Raw genomic sequence first — 21458 nt, 5'->3', positions numbered from 1 at the left:
TGAAGAATCTAACTACAAGATAGTAGGACAGTAAATACTCTCAAGAAGCTTAAATTTCATTGGGGAAAGACAATCCATAAAGAAGATCTTTAAAAGGGGAGAGTTAGGTAGGGAGACAAGGCTGTTGTTGAGGAGGTGGGTAAGACGAGAGAGAGGGACAAGCTGGGAATGATGTGGACCGTGAATCACTCCTCTGAAAGGCGAACTGATGAGTCCCAGCTGTCTGTCCAATCTTAATCAAATATAGATTGAAAATAGGGATAATATTTTGGGGGGGAGCTATATAAAGCCTGCCCCAAGCAGAATTATAACAAACTAGTCTTTCCATAATGCAAAGATCCAGCTTAGTCTCTTTTCCTCCAACCTCAACTGCTCCAACCCTCCAACCCAATCCTCCATTCTTCCACCTATGAAACAAGTGACTTCATTCTGCAAGGATGGTCCTTTGCTCAATCTCAAAGTTTTCCTGAACTTTGGGGCCATGCTCCCTCCTATTTGTCTAAACCATAAACTTTCACTATAGTCCCAGTTAGCTATTCTGAAAAACAAATTGAGTAAAGGTAATAATAATAATAATAAAAGTGGCTGGAGCTCCTCAGGAAAAGATTGTTTGGGTCAGAGACTTACTAATTGGAAGAAGTGAACCTAGGACAGAGACATCTAAGTGGTACAGTACTGGATCTGATGTCACAAATATCTGAGTTCAAATATAGCCTTAGGCACTTACAAGCTGTGTGAGTGGGCAAGTCACTTTAATCTTTCTTTGTTTCCTCAACTATAAAATGGGAATAATAATAGCATCTACCTCATAGGGTAGATCTTGAGGATTAAACGATATGTTGAGAAAATGCTTATCGTAGTGCCTGGCTCATAGCAGTTATTTAAAAAAATGCTTGTTTCCTTTTCCTTTCCCTTAGGATGGAGTCATCTCAAGGTGGGAAAAATTGCTAGTGATAGGGTGAAACACAGAGAATGTTCAGTCCTTTAAATATCTGAGAGTCCATAGATATGGTTACGTGCACAGGAAATGCATCTAAACCTTTCATGGTCATGGTAGATGGTCCTTTTGAGTGACGGTATTTAAACAAAATCTTTACCAAACTTCTACTGCTGAACCTCTTCCAACCTAGCCAGGCTGTTCCTTAGACCTCAGGCAAATGGAACATCATTGTCCCCTCCTGGGTTACTATGGATTGCCAGAGTTTGTATACTGATAACAAACAGCTTTCAAGAACCCAGGACCACTTTCAGAGTAGGAGATATCAGGGTAGGACTAGTAGGGAGGATTTGCATTCTGATGGATTTAAACAACCCAAGCATGTTAGAGTCAAGGAAGAACATAAGCTATTACTTATATTATAAAAGATGAGGATAAGTGAGAGGACAGCTTAGAGCAATTTACTGTCCTAGACAGAATTGGGGCAGAGAGACAGACAGAGACAGAGAGAAAAATTAGAGAGAGGGAGGAATGGAGAGAGCTCTCCAGATTTAGTACTTCTCACCTCTAACCACTACCTATACATTATTTCCCTCAGAGTAGAAAATGATTTTGTAAGGAGGTCTAGTCCAATTTTTACTATGGCTCCATAATCTTCAGAACCATTGTCAGGGAGTCAGATAATGCTGGCACGGTCTGTTTAGGGAAGTGTCTACATATGTCAGTGAGGAGGCAAACCCCAGGCTAGGGGAAAGACAATTCTCATCTCAAGAAGGGTCAAATTGGGGAAAAACCAAATATTTTTAAGTGGGCCAAAAGAGATGGAACTGTAATGGCAGCCCAAGGAGGAACTGGTTTCATGAGATGAAATTAGGGTTGGAGATGGAATGCATACTATATCAGGAGATAAAATACAGGTGATGCTTGGGCATTGACTGTGTGGTTCAATTGGTCTTAGCCAAAGGCTGTCTTTTATTGTAACTACTTACATTCCCCAGCCTGTGCGGATGTGCCTGTAGGGTTATGGGTCCAAAGTGTTTCCATCCTGATTCAATCCCACTAATAAAATTGTGGATTTAGTTATCCCAATATTAAATCACTTCCTTCATGAAGTCTTTCATATCTCCCTCTCCCCAAATAAAACTGATACTTCTCTCTTCAGATTTTCCTCATCACCTTGGTCCTTTCCTTTGCCAACGTCTCATTCTCCCTTCTATTGTAGTCATACGCACATGTCCTTCCACCATTAGACTGTCAAGTATTTGAGAACAGGGCTCTGTTCTTATACCTTTGAATCCTCAGCAGAATGCTTTACAAATTTAATTATTTTGCATTCCATAGGTCTTTCTTTTTTCCCAGTGTATGGAGAGAAGAGACAATAGAGAGAGCAAATTTGAGCATTAATAATAACAATAATTAAAAACTTAAAGCACTAGACAACTTATGAGTTACTACTTCTCCACCAAGTTCTACTCCAAGCCACTTTGCAGTGCCCTTGTAACTCTGATTTCTCAAGGGAAGTATCTTTGAGGGCTCATGCTCTGTCAGGGCCTACAAAGCTAGAAAGATTTCCATTGTGGGCCCAGAAATATTACTTTAATTGTGTTGTCTGAAAAGTGGTATGGCTAAACTTGGAAGGACTTGTCACAGATCTGGCCAAAGGATGATGAATTTTTCAATCTTGACTTAAGGACTATCTACTGAGACAAGGATGTGCTACAATCTGGGTTGGTGGAAATGGTACCCACATCCCCAAAATCTTGAATCTTTTCATGACTGAATTATTATTATAACACCATCACCATCATCATTCTTTAATACAGGATTAAATCAGTTCTTATAAATATAATATTTTAAAATTTTTTTAGGTATAGCTTAGAATATAGTCATGACTCAGTATAAGGCTTCTGAAAATGTACTAATTTATTACCAAAATACTATTAAACAAGAATTTTACAGTACCTGGCCCTCAGGAATCCTTTAATATATGCTTGTTGACTGAACAACTAATCATCAGAGAACTTTTTAAAAAAGAAATAGAAGGTGTTAGTAGGTGCATATGGTGGTTGTGTCAGGGATGGAGGGTGGAGGATACAATTCAATTTGACTTCTTGCCATGTCCCACTGATTTCAATTGATTTACATCTTTTCCTTTCATAAGTATGAGAAGCAAAAACTGGGCCTCGCTGAAGACACCGATTTGTCTTTGCACTTGTTTGCTCATCTCTTAAGTCATAAAAGAAGTAGATATAATTGGGGTTGGGGGGGACAAATAAACCAACCAGCCTCGGTCTTCTTATCTACCAAAGAATGGTTTGGGTGTACACACCTGTGCTAACAAAGAAGGTTTCCATTTTTAGATTTTTTTGGAGTTCTCTTTTTTTTTTGTGGGAAGTCATTGTGTTTGGGATCTTGAACTCATTCCTTAAATTGGAAATGGGACAAAAGGAGAAGGATTCAAAGGAAATCCATAGAGTAGCTAGTTCTAACCTAGGTGGGGAACAAGATGCTTTTTGATGGAGTTCTGTAAAGTTTGATGAAAAAATTACATCTTTTTCCCTCTAACTTCTAACTGAAATTTAGTACTTAGTAACATTTGTGATAATAGTTATAATAATGGTTAATATTTATTTCTATGTTTACTATATATATAAATATATATATATACATATACATATGTGTTTACTATGTGTCAGGCACTGTGCTAAGAGTTTTGTCATTATTATTTCATTTGATCCTCACAACTTTGGGGGGTAGGTGCTCTTATTATTTCCATTTCCTCCCATTTAAAAATATTATTTTGAGAACAGGCAAATGAAGGGAACCATAACCAAGAAAGGGATTCGAACCCCTACTTTATAGGAAGAATAAAGGAAGAATGTGATTTTATCTTTTTAAGTTTTTATCCTCCTCCTGATCTGAGAAGATTCCTAACTTGGAAAGATAGAAGCTGTCATTACTGTCTAGGGTGCTTGAGACAAGTTGGGGTATAGAAGAAGCAGACCCAGTTGTTATAAGATCAAAAATGACACCATATAATCTGATCCTGAGAGAATAAGGAGTAGCAGCAGAAGCAGTAGAGAAAGTCATTCCTTTAGGTAAAGCAGGAATGAAAGGACTTGAGTGGGAATTTTTGTGTTCTTTGTTCTAGAGCTTCATGACTCACTGGTTAATGGGTTACCAGTGTCTTTGGCCTTGCATCATCTATCACTGTTAGTCTGATTTAAGAACCCCATGCCTTTCCCCATCAAATATCACATAACTATATTAAAGAAATCAAAATCAATTATGCTTTGATGATTTCATGATATAACTTCAAATTTATTGCAGGCTGCCAGAAGGAACACAGTGGATATGAAGTCAAGGGACTGGGTTGGGAATCAGTTTTTGTTCTTTCTTCCCCAGTGAGCTTGAACAAATTGGTTTATCTTCTCTGCTCCAGTCTCCTTATCTGTAAAATGAAGAGGATTGGACTAAATGTTCTTTAAGGTTCCTTCCAGCTTTCAGCCCTGCATTCCCATAAGACAAGAACTGTGAATCTTTCCTTTGAAAGGTGCCCTGATGAAAACCAGGTATCTGTACAGTCTTAATCAAATATAAGTTGAAGATGGAAAGCAATATTTGAGTGAGAGGAATTATGTAGGAGCAGTCCTAAGCAGAGTCATGACAAAGGGAAACTCTGACCTTTCCCATGGGACAGAGATCTAGCTTATTCTCGTCTTCTCCAACTTCATTCTGCATGGATGTTCTTCTATCCTGCCCCTAAGCTTTCCTGAGTTCTTGGGCCAGGCTCCCTCCTATTTATCTGCACCATCCTCTGTAAGCTACTCTGGTAAACAAAATAAAAGTGCTAAGATTTGAGAAAGACTTGAGATTTTGGCTTCCCTTGCTGAGGAAGACTGATTTCAGGTATAGGTGCCTCCATTTGGTAGGCTATCACTGAGCAAGTTCCACGGGAAGAATCTATAAATAATTTATTGAATAAGTTACTTAGCAAATAATTAAGTGTTTAAATATGCAAAAACAAAAAAAAAATTGCATGTATTCTATTCGCTAACAGTACCATGGATAGAATGCTAGGCTTGGGGGTCAGGAAATCCTGAGTTCAAATTCTTCCCCAGATACTTACTACCTCTATGACCCTGCAAGTCATTTAACCTCTGGTTGCCCTAATTTCCTTCTCTGTAAAATAGGAACAGTTATAGCACCTACCTTCCAGGGTTGTTGTGAGGACAAAATGAGATTATATTTGTAAAGTGCTTGGCAAATCTTAAAGCACTGTATAAAATGGTAGCTATTATTCTAATAGGAAAAGACAAAACAAAAAGGAAAGCTAGAAAGTGGGAGAGGTCTCCCCTCTGCCTATACCTTCTCTTCACCCCCCCCCCTCAAGGCTTCTCATGATATGGAGGTTTTAGCAAGGAGTTATCAATTTTAGGAGGTCTCAGGGAGTGTCAAACTACCAATGTGGAGAAAGAGGGTCTACCCTCACTGAGACTAGAGGATCACTGGTTGTGCTACTGTAGAGATTACTGCTCAGAAAAAAAGCTGGCCTAAATAACCTTTGAGATTCCTTCCCAATTTAGAATTCTAGAAATTTCAGTCATTGATGGCAGAGTCTTCCTACTTGGGAAAGATTTCTTTACATTTTCCTTTTCATCTCCCTTTCTCTCCTCTTTCTTCCTTTTCCCCTCTTCTAATCTTTTTTCTCTCAATTTCTCCCTTTGTCTTCCTTTCCTGATCCTTCTGTTCTTTCCTTTCCTTTTCTCTCTTCCTGTCACTGATCTTCCATACATCCCCACATACCCATCATATAATAACTTTTAAGTTTGACTGTGCCTAAATATGACTGGAATGGATAGGGATTATACAGTGGAAATGTAGGAGGAAGAACATATACTGTAAAGGGAAAAGATGGAAAATGACTCGAGTTCAGTTTGCATGAGTTAGAATCATAGATTTAGAATTGATAAGGACTTTAGAGGCATCTAGTTTGGTCCCCCTTTGAGGAAACCAAGACCTAGGGACATTATGATCTTCCTAAGGTTATATAGCTAACAAGTATTAGAGCATGATTGGAACCCAAGTTCCCTGACTCCAAATCCATTGCTTATTTCACTGAACCACTTTGCAACCTGTTCTCTGGTCAACTGAGTGATTCATTGTTGTTTTTTTTATACTAGGGGCTTTGTTAGAAACTCAGATTTCAAATGAGATATAAAACAAACCCAAATGAGGTAGCAATTTAGCTGGAAAATGCAATATTCTACATACATTTTCTTCACAGTATGAACTGAATAAACCCCTCTGTCTGCATTGCATGTAGAAGGCTTCATCTCATTTGCAGCCATGGGATAAATAGTCACCATATTTAAGAGAACAAACACAAATTTCCTAGGAAATAACTTTTAATGTACTATGGTAACTTCTTAGATTACATTTCTGAGTTGGCCATTTGGTATTTTTCTAAAAACCCACATGGAATTCTCATTGTCTTCATTATAGTTTCTTCTCTGTCAAATTCCCATGACTTCAAAGAAGCTAATGGTATGAAAATACCCTCTTCTCTATGGGAGAAAACCACAATGGAGAAAGTTCAAGCCTAGCCTACTTTGGATATGGTTGTGTCCCTGGAGCCATACCCAATATATTCTTTGGAGTGAAGCCTGAGTCACTTGACACTGGGTCCAGAGGCCCTACAGTATGAAGCATCAAGGTGATTGTCCCCAGCCTGTAGTCTCCAGACTGTAACCAGTCATTCAGAGCTTTGAATGAAGGATGAAGGAAAAGGTGATGACATGGAAAACTGGTGTCACTTCAATGACTGGTGACTGCCAGCCACAATATTCTCTTCCCATCCCCTTTCCCACACAATTCTCTGGTTAAACATTGGTTTGTTGTTGCTTTGGGACTTTTTATTATTATATTTAATTTCTCAGGATTCTAGAATTAGAGCTGGGAAGGTCTATGGATGGCATCTAGGCTGACCCCTGTTCACATTTTATAGGTTAGGGGACTGAAGTCTAAAGAGGGTCAACAATTTGCCCAAAGTCTCTTCTTTCTTCCTTCAAGCCTGCCCTTGACATTAATTATAAACAGATTTCATGTATATAAATTGTTGGAAGATGGGGAAAGGATCTCACCAAGGCATCACTCTATATAGAAGCCTGAAGCTGAGACACAAAAGAGGGGGAAATTGTGTTGCTTTCATATGGGCTTCTGTGGATATGTATTTCTTGTGGGGTGAAATAAAGGCTGTGGAGTCAAATAAAGGCTGACTTCTATTGGGATCAGGAGATCGAGGAAGAGGGGAGAGAGGAAAGATCACCAAAAGATCCTAAGAGATAAATTTGATAACTGTGTGATTATCACTGAGATGCTATGGGATTGGAACTATGATTAACCTCTGGGAGGTTAAATTTTATTTGAAAGGAGCATAATTCATAAAGGGGTGTGTGTCGAATGGAGGGGGAGGAGGGTAGCATGTGAAGATCAGTTAAAGACCAGTCAAATCATTCATTTACTATTTCAATTCTTCACTTACTTCATCTATAAAATGGGGGATAACAGATATGTTAAAAATTACAGTTGTTCACAGTTACACAGTCTTTTTTTAAGATTTAGACAGTACTCCTTTTATTTAATATTTTATTTTTATCCAATTACAGTTAAAAACAGTTTTAAAACATTCATTAAAAAATTTGAGTTCCAAAATATCTCCTTCCTTGCCTTCCTCACGCCACACCCTCCTCACCCGGACAGTAAGTAATCTGATAGAGATTTTACATTTGTAATCTTTTAAAACATTTTTCTACATTAGTCATTTTGTGGAAGAGATCTCAAATGAAAAAAGAAGCAAGTGAAGTATAATGTTTTAATCTGCATACAGACTCCATTAGTTCTTTCTTGGGTGGGCAGATGACATTTTTTATCATGAGACTCTGGGATTGCCTTAGACCACTGTATTGCTGAGAATAACTAGATTATTTATAGTCATTCATCAAGAAATATAATTTTCACTGTGTACAATGTTCTTCTGGCTCTGCTCACTTCCATTTGCATCAGTTTATGTAAGCCTAGATGTTTCCAAAATCATCCTGCTTATCATTTCTTATAACATTACTGTATTCCATCACAGTCATATATCACAACTTGTTTAGTTATTCCCCAATTGATGAACAACTCCTCAATTTCCAATTCTTTACTACCACACAAAGAGCAGCAATAAATGTTTTTGTATACATAGGTCCTTTTCCCTTTTTTAAAAAAATCTCTTTTGGATACAGACCTAGAAATATTATTGATGGATCAAAGGGTATGGCCAGTTTTAGAGTCCTTTGAATATAGTTTTAAATTGCTTTCTAGAATGGTTGGATCAGATCACAACTCCACCAACAGTGTGTTAGTGTCCCAATTTTACTATATATTCTTTAAGATTTATTATTTTCATTTTCTGTTATACTAGCCAATCTGAAAAATGTGAGATATCTCAGAGTCATTTTAATTTGAATTTCTCTTATCAAAAAGTGATTTAGAGCATTTTTTCACATGACTATAGATTGCTTTGATTTCTTCACTGCAAATTGCCTATTCATATATCCTTTGACCCTTTATTGATTGGAGGATGACTTTTATTTTTATAAATTTGGCTTAGTTCTCTATATATTTGAGAAGTTAGACCTTTATACTTGACAGCACTTTTGAAGAATTTAAAATATTCTCTCCCATTTTATAGATGAGGGAACTGAGGAAATGAAAAATTAAGTGATTTGACCAAGATCATACAACTAGTAAGTATCAGAAGCTACATTTGAACAATGACTTCCAAATCCAGAATTCTTTCTTCTTTATTGCTAGGTAGTCATTTAGAAGAAAGTATTGGTTTTCCTTGGTGCCAGAGGGCACAATAAGTAGTTATGCACAGAAGTTAGAGAGACACAGATTTCAATTCCTTGTAAGGAAAAATCTCGAATTTGTACTTAACAGTGTCCCAAAGAGGAATTAATCGAGTTAGCCACCTTCAAGCAAAGACTGGATGACTACTTGTTGAGATATTGTAGAGGACTGCTTTTTAGGCAATAATTGGCTTTTGAGGCTCCCAACAACTCTGATATTCTGGGATTCTATCTATGTCCATCATCCATATGTTGTCTATTTATGCTATAAGTTTGCTTCTTAGATGGGTGAATTTAGAATAGATGACCTATCCAACTATAATGCAATGAGTATAATAGCAGGGGTCCTGGATTTGCAGACCTAGATCCCGATTTTAATATCCATCACCTGTGTGAATTTTAAAACTACTCCACCCTACTCAGACCGTACTTTAGAAGATTTGATTTAGCTATTTCCTGATTTCTAACAATGGAGATACTTGGTCTAACAGAATCAGGTCTTGGGAATTCTATATTGCTCCACCCTACTTAGTTTAACAAGGTCAGGAATGTCTGCACCCATACTCAAGAATTAAGTATCTAAGAAGATGGCCTTCAACAGACACATGCAGAAACAGCTGACAGATCCCTGGGCTGTCCTAAGTCAAACTAAGCTATCATTGGTACAGATGAGATGCAAGAAAGTGATATAAAACCGTCTATCACTTCCTCTCTTTGCCCTCTTTTCCTGGAGAGGTGGCTCTGGCTGGCACCATGCTAAGCGTTCCGACATCTTGGTGTGGTGGCAGCCATTTGTTTGGGTTTTGGTGGTGAGTTTGCCCTTGAGCTGATTCAGGTTCAGACATCTTGGCTGAGCCCTCTTCGAGTTCAGACTGATTCCTTCCTCCTTTACTCTCCCAAACCTTACCTTCCTAGAGCCTCTGGTCTTTCTCTTGGCACAAGCCAGGCGGGAGAAATCCTACACCCTTTCCTTCTTCTTTCTTCTTAATTTCTTTCCACTATATTAATTAAATCACCATAAATTTCTAGCTGACTTGGGTATTTTTTTTATATTTGGGATATCCATGGCAACCAAATAATTAATTTAGTTTAGGTCACAATGCTAAAATTATCTTTACACCTGCAAGGGTCAAATAAGATAATGTATATAAACCATTCTAAAAACTTTAAGGTGCTATATGCTTCCCAGATATTATTGGTGTTATTATTGTTACTATTACTTATTTCCTGTGTCTCCTTAGGTAAGCCACTTCAATTCTCTGGGCTTCAATTTCCTCATCTATAAAAGGAGCACATTTGATTAGTGGATCCTTAAGGCCCCCTCTGGCTCTCAATTATATGTTCCTGTGAGATGATACTGATTTAGGCTTGGTGGATTTTTTTTTTCCAGGCGTAGGGTTGGTCTGGGGTAGGGAAATTCGGAATTGTGCTCTCCTACATTTGTCATGCAAGTATGTGTACATCGTGGGACACTGTTGGTTTAAGAGAATTTGTATTCCACAAGTCCTAGGTGAAATATCTCTGCTTGACAACCAACAAAGTCCAAAGCCCAGCTTTAGATTGATTGTATCAACATGATTGGAATAAACCAAGAGTGTTTCACTGTCCTTCACCCAAACCCAATCCCACCTCCCCACAATCCTTACCCCCACCCCTATTCACCCAACTCAAATCACTGCCTGCTGGATTATACCTTTTCCAGCTAGATTTGTTTCCCTGACATGGAGAAGGGACATGCAGTCTCTTGCCAAAAGGGATTTGTCCTTTTTATCTAGTCAGAAAAGCACTTTTTTTTTTTGCAATTTGCATTTCTGAATTGCTTAGCTGCCCAAGCATGCTTTATGCGTGCTGCTTGAAATGTGTCACCAAGTCACGTGACTGCTGTTCTCAAGCTGATGTTGGACTTTCTCCAACAAATATGGATTATGTTAAAGTCGGTTCTGAATTGACGAGGATATGTTAATAACTCCCAGATGGGCATCCCTGTGCTCTCCAGCAAGGAAATGTGAGCGGTGGAGGGCAGGATCTAGTATTTGGCAGGTCCATCATTCCGTCATTAAAGGCCACATTATTACTTACAACTGGGCTTGCATGACAATGGTCGGGATAAGCCCAGTTTCACAGTAATGAACACTCAGAATTGGCTTTTAGGAAGATTTTTTTTCTAGTTTAGAGAAGATATTTTATTGAAGTGGGGGAGGGGGTCTTTATCCCCTGAAATTAGATTAGGTTAATTATGCAACCACAGGACAGGATGCCTGCCAGAGGGGGCATGAGGGACCTAAGAAGTGTGAGCTGAGCCCAATGAAACCTCAACCAAAGGTGGGATCATTCAATGCTCATAACAGCTTTTTGTTTGGTGAGTTTGTTTTTGACAAACTTCTATTATACTTGAAGACAAATTAGCGATGAAGACATATTTCATTTGGAACAAATGCATGTAATTTCCCACAATTTTCCCTTAGGTTTTTATTAGATGAGATTTTTCTTCATGTCTTATGCTGAAACTGCCATTCAGGTTGGTCATAAAGCTGTTAGAAAATGCCTCCATGATAGCTGTATTGGGCAGAGAAACATTGGTTCTCTATGATAAAAGGCACTGGTGTGAACCATACCCAACTGGATCCAGGTCTTTATGATTTCAAGGCTGATCTTCCATCCAATATGCCTACCAACTAAAAAAATTCTTGAAAAAGTAGAATTATAAAGTTTTCATTTTAATGTTAATATTCTCTTAAAGGTTAAGAATAGATCCATTTCTAAAAATGAAGTGGATCCACAAACACTCAGTGTTTTCTAATTAACCAGAAGGTTGCTCCTCCTTAATGACACTCACTCTTCCCCAAAGTCATTAGTAACACAGGATGACTGCAAAAAAAGGCCTGAAATGTCACTCCCATTGTGTTCACTCTAAAACTTTGCCCCAACATTTCTCAAAAAGAGACAAACTTTCTCCATCCAAAGTATGTACAGTAGATAGATCCTTGGCTTAGCAAGTTACAGTGGTGTTCCAATGAAGAGAGAGCTGGCCTTGCCATCAGGAAGATCTCAGCTAAACTTTTGCCTTAGTAACTTGCTAGCTATGTGACCCTGAGTAAGTCATTTAACCTCTGTCAGTTTCTCCTCTTCTGTAAAATCCAAGTTGATTCAGTTGCTTTGAAGAACCTTGTCAGCTCCAAATATGTGATTCCATGAAATAAAACCCTTTATAATAAAATTGTGAAAGATGGGGAAACTGTGAGGCCCAGGGGATATGACTCTCTAAAATTAAATTAATGACAGTATTGGGGCTGAAGTTGTTTTCCACATTCCTGAAAGAGTAGAACTCTAATGGCATGGCTACATATGGCTCTGAATCCAGTGTTTCATTTATTCATCACATTCAGGCAACAGTTATTAATCACCTATTGCGTGCAATACAAGAAGAACTATGGCTAGCAAACCAGTGCTGGAATGAGGAAGACCCTGGTTAAAAGTCTGGTCTCTCACTCATGCTAGCAGTGTGACTGTGGGTAAGTCACTAGGTTTCTTGTGCCCCTAACAAATAGTAGGTAGAGTTGGCCTTGGAGCCAAAACCATTTATGTTCTAGTCCCATCTCTGACATATACTTGCTATGTGGTCTGGATTAGTCACTTAATTTCTCATTGGTCCTGGGCAAGGAGGAGAAGTTTTATATTAGATGTTCATCTTCATCAGAGGAAGGCTATCTTAGCCCAAGAGTTCTTTCTACCAATGAACTCACTGGTTTAGAACCAAAAAAAGATTGTAAGAGGATTAGCTGATCTGCATTTTGGCACCACACAAAGACAACTGATCTCGCCAAAGACACCAGTAGTGTGTAACTGTCAAATCTGATCACCTATTCTCAATCTCGATAATTTTGGTTTTTCTTCTGCTCTTGGTACTATTAACTTCCTTCTTCTTCTGAATACTCTTTTCTATGGGAATTTTTTGTGATATCTCTGTCTCTGCCTCTGTCTGTCTGTCTGTCTGTCTCTCCTTCCCTCTCTTTCTCCACCTCTGCCCCTCATGTCTCTCTCTGCTCACTCCCCCCCCCCCTTTCTGTTTTCTTCCAGCTGGCTATTTCTTTTCTGAATCTTTTGCTCAGTCAGACTCCATGTAATGCCAACTATCTTAAAGTTCTGCTGAGTTCTTTTCTTCTCTCAATACTATTTCACTAGATGATATCATTAACTCCCAGAAGTTTAACTCTTATCTCTATACAGTATTGATTATAAATCAGAAGATAAGGGTTAAAAAAAAAAACACTAGGTGGAATCAACTCTCATTTAGATTCTGATACTATTTAACCATGTGACTTTGGATAGGCCCCTTATCTTTCCTGGTCCTCAGTTCCTTTATCTGTGAAATGAGAAGGCTGGATTAGATAATGGCAGAGGTCCCTGCTCAATCTATGTGACAGCTATGTAGGGAGATGGGTATCGGGGGAAAAGAGTATTGACTCTGGAATCAGAACTGAATTCAAATCCTACCTCTGATACTTACTATCTGTCTAATCTTGAGCAGATTCTTTAACTACATTGGAGTCCAGTTTCTTCATCTGCAGAATAGAGAGGGGATTGAACTACTTAGTCTCTGAGGTCCTTTCAAACTCTATGCTAAATGTAAGAATATTTACAAATAATCCATTTGAAAACATTTAAAGATTGGCAAAAGAGTGAATTGGGACTAACCAATCAGGTAAGCTTAAAAAAAAAAATCTGTCCTCACACCAGCCCAGGAAGGTCATCTGTGTGAGCCTGGGTCAGAATCTCTTGGAGGAGGCCATTACAAACTCACTTTATTTCTTTAAAGTAAAGGATTATTAAGAAAGGCTCACTGGTATACCTCAGAGGTCATTGAATTCTCTGAAGGAGGGGGTACCTCTGCAGTAACTTGCAAGTAAATCATGTGGGATTTTCTATATGGAAGTCATGTAGTTTCAACAAGTTTATGCACATCTTTTGTGCACAGATAGTTTACATACAACTAAGAAAACTGCAGGATCTGCATTTCTTCATCAAATATTTACTGAATGCCCAATGTGTACATGACATTGAATTAGGTGCTGTAAGAGCCCAAGAAAGCTCAAATCTACTAGTCCAAAATGATGATGCTCCAACTCTCGTGGCTGAGCTGCCCGGGCAGGTAAAGTAAGGCTCTTTCCCAAGGCAGGCATCTCTTCTCTGTTGACCCCGGACATTTCCTATATCTTCTGAATTTACTTTTGTCCCTAGAATGTACCATTAATGAGACTCTGGTAATGAATTTCTGTTGTTAAAGGGCTGTGGGAGCTTGCAGGTACCATTGAATTAGAAGCTACTGTTTTTTAAATGGCCGTTAAGTTTAAATTTTCTGAGATATCGCAATGCCCCAATCAATTAGCTAAAGATCATCAGTGGTTCGTCATTGTCATTAGGTATTAATTAGGCAGCTATAATATGCTAGGCACGCTACAAAAACCACAGAAGCAGCAGGCCCTGGCCTTGGGGAGCTTATGCTTCCAGGAGTGGGAATTCTTGTTTTTGCTCTAATGCTATCATTGATGATGGACATCTGGGGGATGATCATTTGGAATGTTGGAAGAGTTTACAGTTGTTCATTATGGTCTTGTTTTCTTACAGCACGCCTTGCTGGGTTTCTGGGAGAGAGAATAGGTGCCCATAATGATGATGAGTCTTCATGACTCCAGAATTGTTCAGAGATTGAGCCAGCGTTACGCACAGCCTATGTCTCTTTGAATCTTGTTTTACAAATCCAGTTCTTTATGGTGGAACATTCCTAGTGATAGTAATACAAGTGCTTAAAGCTAGAATATAGTCTGGAAGAAGGCCTCAATATGTCTTTGAACTTCTCATGCCAGAGATAAAGTTTGTTTGTTTGTTTGTTTTCCATCTTACCTCTCCAATACCTTCTTACAGGAGACATTACCATCTCAAAATGGCGCTCGGTGTCCTTGATTTGTAAAAAGAGCCTTCTAAGAGCAATTGAATGTAATGTGGGCATTTTCATATTGTGACTCTTAATGCTACATAAAACCTTTGTTTCCTACAGGTTTATTGAGCTGCTGTATTAGATTTCCTGCTGTATGAGCAGGAAGATTATGGTGGCTTAGGTCTAAGTATACTTTGGGGAGGCATTTTGTATTTTCTCTATAAATAGTCTTTCTAAAACAACACAATTGTGTAACTATTAATGTTTATATTGCATTATACATCTTCCGAAGTTTACTATGCGGAATGTATAGGGTGGTAAGCAGAGGAAATGTTTTTGTCTATGAAACTTTGTAAGAACTGTCATTACTGAAGAGCTACTAAAGAATCCATTTTATTTATGTCTTCATCAGGGAGATTTCCATGCCCTGTTAGAATGTTGCCATGCTCATGTGCTCCTAATGGAGAAAACATAGATGTTAGACATTGGTGTGAAGTCTTCCCAGAACCAGGACACTGGTTCTTTGATGGAGAAAATGAATTTTTATGATTTCTGAATGTGCGCAAATTTGAAACGTATCTGATTGGAATATATTTCTTTACACATACAAAATTTGATTCAGAGGACTATGGACCAGAATATAGGTCAAAGGCTCCAAAATAATTTCCCAGCCTTAATGGAAAGACCCAAATGAGGTTTTTCCCCCCTTTTATTAATGGAATTAATTAATGGAATGAACAAAATGAGTTCTCTTATTAAATGTATATTTTAAAATAATGAAAGCGAGATCCCCTAGCTGTAGGCTAACATAATGAGGACCCTGACCAAAGGGCAGGGTTTCCGTTCTTGTGTGTGCACGTGTGTGCGCACATGCATGCATGTGATGTAGCCTGTGTTGAAGTTGCATTTCTTTGTGTGAGTAATTTAATGAGCAATTTCTTTAGAATTTATAAGGAAAAGCCACAGACCTAGCACTACGAGCCCCCCAGAGCCACTTATTCTTCCATCCATGAATAGCCAGTTTCATTATGTTCAAAAATATAACATGAGTGAAACAAATGGCGAGGGCCGCTCCCTCCAACGAGATGAAAGATTATCTCCTCCAAACAGCAGAAATGAGATGTACGGGGCCTAGCTCGGGATCACTCTGGGCTCCGGATAGAACATGACGTATGGGTAATCTGCAATTTGCTAGGGGCATTGTTAGCATGCTCTGCCTCCAGGGTAGGATTTTAAGCAGGCCTCCAGCAGATGTGTGCTGGGCTCCGCGGACGCATTAGCTATACAGAACACCCCGCTATTACCCTGGTGAAACCGTGCCCAAGCCCCTGGTGACACAGAGGAGGTATTAGGTCAGATGAGTTACATTAAGTGGCAAGTGATAAATTCAAGATGACAATTCAAAACAGCAGTGTTTCTTCTAGTAATTAATTCCAGGGGTGCCTAAGGCTGTGCTTAGTGGCTGCGACTAGTGTGGCCAATGCTGAGCGGCTAATGAGGAAACATTACAGGGAGGATTAGGGGCCTGTACATTCTGGCAGGCTGAGGTCACTATGATTAGGAAATATTAACACAGACTTAACTATGATAAACGAAATACGCCCAGGAAAACTTAATTTTTATTTTATTAATGTTAAAACTGTCGCACGGTTTACAATGGGGAGTTGTGGAGAGCGGGGCGGGGGCAGGGCCCTGGAGACCTCGGACGGACGGACGGACGGACAGACGGACGGACGCGTTCCCATCTGGGCTTCCATTCATCGGCGAAGGCATCCGATGGGGAAAGTTTGTTCAGGTGGTTTCTCCCTTCCCCCAGAGTGGCTGACTACAGTGCTCTCATGATGACGATCGTTCTTTGCTCATCGGCGCCATGGATGGGTGGCTTGGCCTTGGGTTGCCCCATCGTTTCAGGCGGGTGTGACTCTTTGGAACTGCATTTGGGGGCTTCGTGGCAAAGATATTGGAGACGCTTGCCATTGGCCTTCACTGCAAGGGCCTCGATTCACAACTATAGAGCTAGGAGGAGCCTGACAGGTCATCTGGTCCAGTGCTCCTATTTTACAAGGGGATAAATGGAGATCCAGAGAGGTCAAGTGATTGAACTAAGGTTAGTAGAAGGTTAAGTTCAGAGCCAAGATTCACACTAAAGATCTTTGGCTGCAAGTTCAATGGTATTTTCATCGTACCCTGCTTCTAGGCCTAGACCAGCATCCAATCTGAGGCAAATTTTATGTGGGCAAAACTTTTATCACCAATTATTTTTGTATTTTATCCAAACTTTTAATTTTTGTATTTTAAAAATATATCATTTTGAGGTGTAGCTGGGTGGCTCAGTGGATTGAGAATCAGGCCTAGAGATGGAAGGTCCTGGGTTCAAATGTGACCTCAGATACTTCCCAGCTGTGTGACCCTGGGCAAGTCACTTGACCCCCATTGCCTAGCCCTTACCACTCTTCTGCCTTGGAGCCAATACATAGTATTGATTCTAAGATGGCAGGTAAGGGTTTAAAAGAATAAAAAAAATTTATATATATATATATATATGTGTGTGTGTATTTAATATATTTTTAATTAATTATTTTATTATTTTTGATATATTATTTAATGTATAGATATAATTTTTATATGTATGACCCATTGGAACTGTTTGTCAGTTTCAGGAGGGGAGAAGAAAGAGCCAGGGGTGGGGGTGGGGAATAGAGGGTAGAATCATGAATCATCATGTAACCATAGAAAAATATTCTAAATATAAAAAACAATAAAATATATTATTTTTATTTCCCCTGATTTTTAACATCTTTTTCATTTTTTATTTTTACTTTTTTAAAACCCTTGCCTTCTATCTTAGAATCAACACTGCGTATTGTTTCCAGGCAGAAAAGTGGTAAGGGCTAGGCAATGGGGGTTAAGTGACTTGCCCAGGGTCACACAGCTAAGAAGTGTCTGAGACTTCATTTGAAACTAAGACCTCTCGTCTCCAGGCCTGGCTCTCAATCCACTGAGCTACCCAGCTGCCTCCTTAACATCTTTTTTTTTTTTAATTGAGTTGGAAATTCTCTCCCCCCCAACCCATCCTTTATCCCCTCCCCACTCCCTGAGACAGTAAGCAATCTGATACAGATTTTACACAGGCAACCATATAAAATATTTTATTTTGTCAATATTAATATCTTCTGTTTTTGTGTCACCCTCACATCTGAATATATTCCTCTTCCTTCTCCTATTCGGTGAACTAAGCAGTATAGAAACACTAATACATCAGCCCAGTCTGACGACATCTGAGATGTTCCATACCCAGAATTATTCATTCTTCTGCCAAGAAAGGAGAGAGGCATATTTCCTCATTTCTTCCTTGGGACCAAATCTGATCATTTTAATTACATGCCTTTCAGTCGATTTGTCAATGTCATTATTGCTGTCTTTATTCTTTCCATATATATTCTTGTTGTCATGGTATATATTGCTTTCCTTATTCAGCTTACTTAACTCTTGAACGGGCAGCTAGGTGGTGCCCATTAGATATATGTATATATATATATGTGTGTGTGTGTGTGTGTGTGTGTGTGTGCATATATATATATATATATATATCTTCTTTGCTCATCAGTTTCATGAATGAGTTGCACAGTCTTTTGTTGTTCAATCATTTCAGTCATATCTGACTCTTTGGGACCCCATTTGGAATTTTCTTAACAAAAGTATTGGAGTAGTTTGCCATTATCCTTCACTTCATGATCATGGCATCACAGTGGATAGAGTGCCAGGTCTAGAGTCAGAAGACTCACCTTCTTGAGTTCAAATCTGGCCTCAGACACTTAGTAGCTGTGTGACCCTGGGCAAGCCTCTTTGCCCTGTTTGCCTCAGTTTCCTCATCTGTAATATGAAATGGCAAACCACTCTATTATCTTAGCCAAAAAACCTCCTAACATGATCACAGAGAGTCAGACATGACTGAGATGACTGAACAAAAAGAATTCTTGAATAGTCTTGTGTCTTCAAATTCATAGTTTCTTATAGCACAGCGATATCCTTTTACTTTCAAGTACAATGTCTTGTTTATCCATTCCCCCATCAGTAGGTGTTCCTAGTGCTTTGCTACCCTCCCCCCAAAAGAGCTTCCATGAATATACAAGAGATGATTTTGGCTTTTGATCTCCTTAGAGTCTATACCTGGCAGCGAGACCTTCAGTCTAAATGTTAGGGACATGAGAAAGCATATTTCCAAATTTCTGTCAAGGATGGTTCCAGAACAGTCCAACTTACAACTCCATCAACTTCCTTTAAACTGATTCCCAGACGTTCTGTTGTCTTTATCCATCTAATAAGTGCGAATGTTTTGATTTTCTTAGTAGTAACAATCTGTGGTGACTCTGCATACTGTTGTTGGTCCCTTGGAGTGGTTCTTTTGAGATCTGGTTGTTTAAATCCTTTAATCAATTATGCATCCGAAAATGACTTGGTCTATAAATGGTGTTACTTCCCTATTTTCTTGGATCATTATCAAAGATATTTATTGTAAAGATTTTTCCCCCAAATTAATAGCTTCCTTCTTGTCCTAGTGGATTTTATTTCTTAAAGTCTGTAAGCTTCAAACAGAGTCATCTTTCATCTTTTTCTTCATTCTTATTGTATCTTGTTCTTCTCAGCATGGATGCTAGTCTCTGGCTCCTGAGCTACTGAATTCTTACTGAGGAGGCTACAGAGGGAAAATTGGTCAATAGTAAGCGCAATAGTAAGTCTGCAAGTTCCTAGGGAAGTTTACTTTGAGCAACTCTATTTCATGAACAAACCACCAATTAATCTCCTACTATGTGCTAGAAAGTGTGTTTTGTATATACATTCAAAGAATGAAAAAAATATTTATTCTTAAGGAGCTTCTAAAATGAGACAAATAGGGGACATCTGGGTGGACTGAGAGCCAGGCCTAGAGATGGGAGGTCCTGGGTTCAAATCTGGACTCAGACACTTCCCAGCTGTGTGACCCTGGGCAGGTCATTTAACCCCCATTGCCTAGCCCTTACCACTCTTCTGCTTTGGAACCAATCCATAGTATTGACTATGGAAAGTAAGGGTTTAAAAATAAATTAAAAATTTTAAATGAGATAAAGAAGGATGGTTACTGTCATTTGCTAAGCAAATCCTTAGAGCAAAAAAAAATTTTAAAATAAATTTTAATTGATCCTTTTCTTTTATTGGACCTACATTTCCAAATGTATACATTTCTGCACCCCCTCTCAGAGTCATCTTTTATAACAAAAAGTGTACCAGAACTTAACAAGTCTGATAGCTAGAGAGTAGATAGAAAAAAGGGCCTAGAGTTAGGAGGGCCTGAGTTCAAATCTGGATTCAAATATTTACTACTATCTGTGTGACCCTGGGCAAATCATTTAATACCATTTGCCTCAGTTTACTTATATTAAAATGAGCTGGAGAAAGACATGGCAAACCACTCCAGTATCTTTGCCAAGAAAACTACAGAATGGGTTCATGAAGACTTGGACATGACTGAAACTACTGAATGATGGCAACCAAGTCTGGCAGTGTGCATATTGTTCCATATCCATAGAGTCCCCCTAAAAAGGGAAGAGAGGCACAGAGAAAAGAGTTATAAACTCTTGCATTTGCATAACATGTCCTAATTTTCAAACCTTTATAGTTTTAATTTGGGGTTGTGAGTAATTGGGGTTGAGAAGACATTTCTCCTAACTCATTTGCTCTTTCTATTATTCTATACCCTCCCTCGGGGGGGGGGGTGGAAAGCTAATATTTAAACCCTTTTGCCCCTTTCTTCTACAATGAACTGAGAGATCTGCCTTAAACCATGGTGTGCACCTGGTGTCCTGACTCATTGACGTGGAAAGTTTTTTACTCTGAATAACTACAGGTGATATTGTGTCTAGCAGTTAATATGCACACAAAGTGCCTACTATGTGCAAAAAGACATAAGGCAAAAAAGACAGCACCTGCCTGCAAGGAACTCATGGTCTAATGACAGAGACATCATGCAAACAATTACAGATAAACAACTGCAAATAACAGAGGGAAGACACCAGAACTTTAACTTGTAACATGCCTACTAAATACTTGTACTACTGGTACTCAAGAATAAAGAAGAATGGCAAGCACTTAAATAGCACTTGAAGGCTTGCAGAGCACTTTATATAGGATATCTCACTAGAATGGTCATAAATGCATAACTAGAGTGTCAGGGGGGACTTCAGAAACCATCTAGTCCAATGTCCTTATTTAATGGATGAGGAAACCAAGACCCAGGGTAGTTAAGTGACTTCCTCTTTGACACAATAATAGGTCACAGGTGGGATTTGAATCCAAGTCTTCTAAATCCCAAAACAGTACTTCTTCTTACCTCCATTTTACCTGCCTCCTTTGTTTCTTATGAGTAATATTGCTTTCTTATTACATTGGTTTAGTGTTAGGTACCGAAGCAAAAAGGTCTTGATGAAGTCTATGAACAGAATCTAGAGGACCATTAGCAAGAATTCTTTGGGGTCATCAGATTTCTACCAAATGCTTATTATATTTTTATTTTCTAACCTTGTCAATCTATTAAGTAGTCAAACACATTTCAGGGGGAATTAGGGAAATGATTAGCACACCGTGCTTTTTGACTTTAAAAAATTATATTGATTTTACATTAGTAACAAAGAGATTCAGTAACTCACCATCTAGA

The sequence above is a fragment of the Monodelphis domestica genome, chromosome 4 (assembly GCF_027887165.1).
Source record: "Monodelphis domestica isolate mMonDom1 chromosome 4, mMonDom1.pri, whole genome shotgun sequence".
NCBI lineage: Eukaryota > Metazoa > Chordata > Mammalia > Didelphimorphia > Didelphidae > Monodelphis > Monodelphis domestica.
This window is presented reverse-complemented; position numbering follows the sequence as displayed.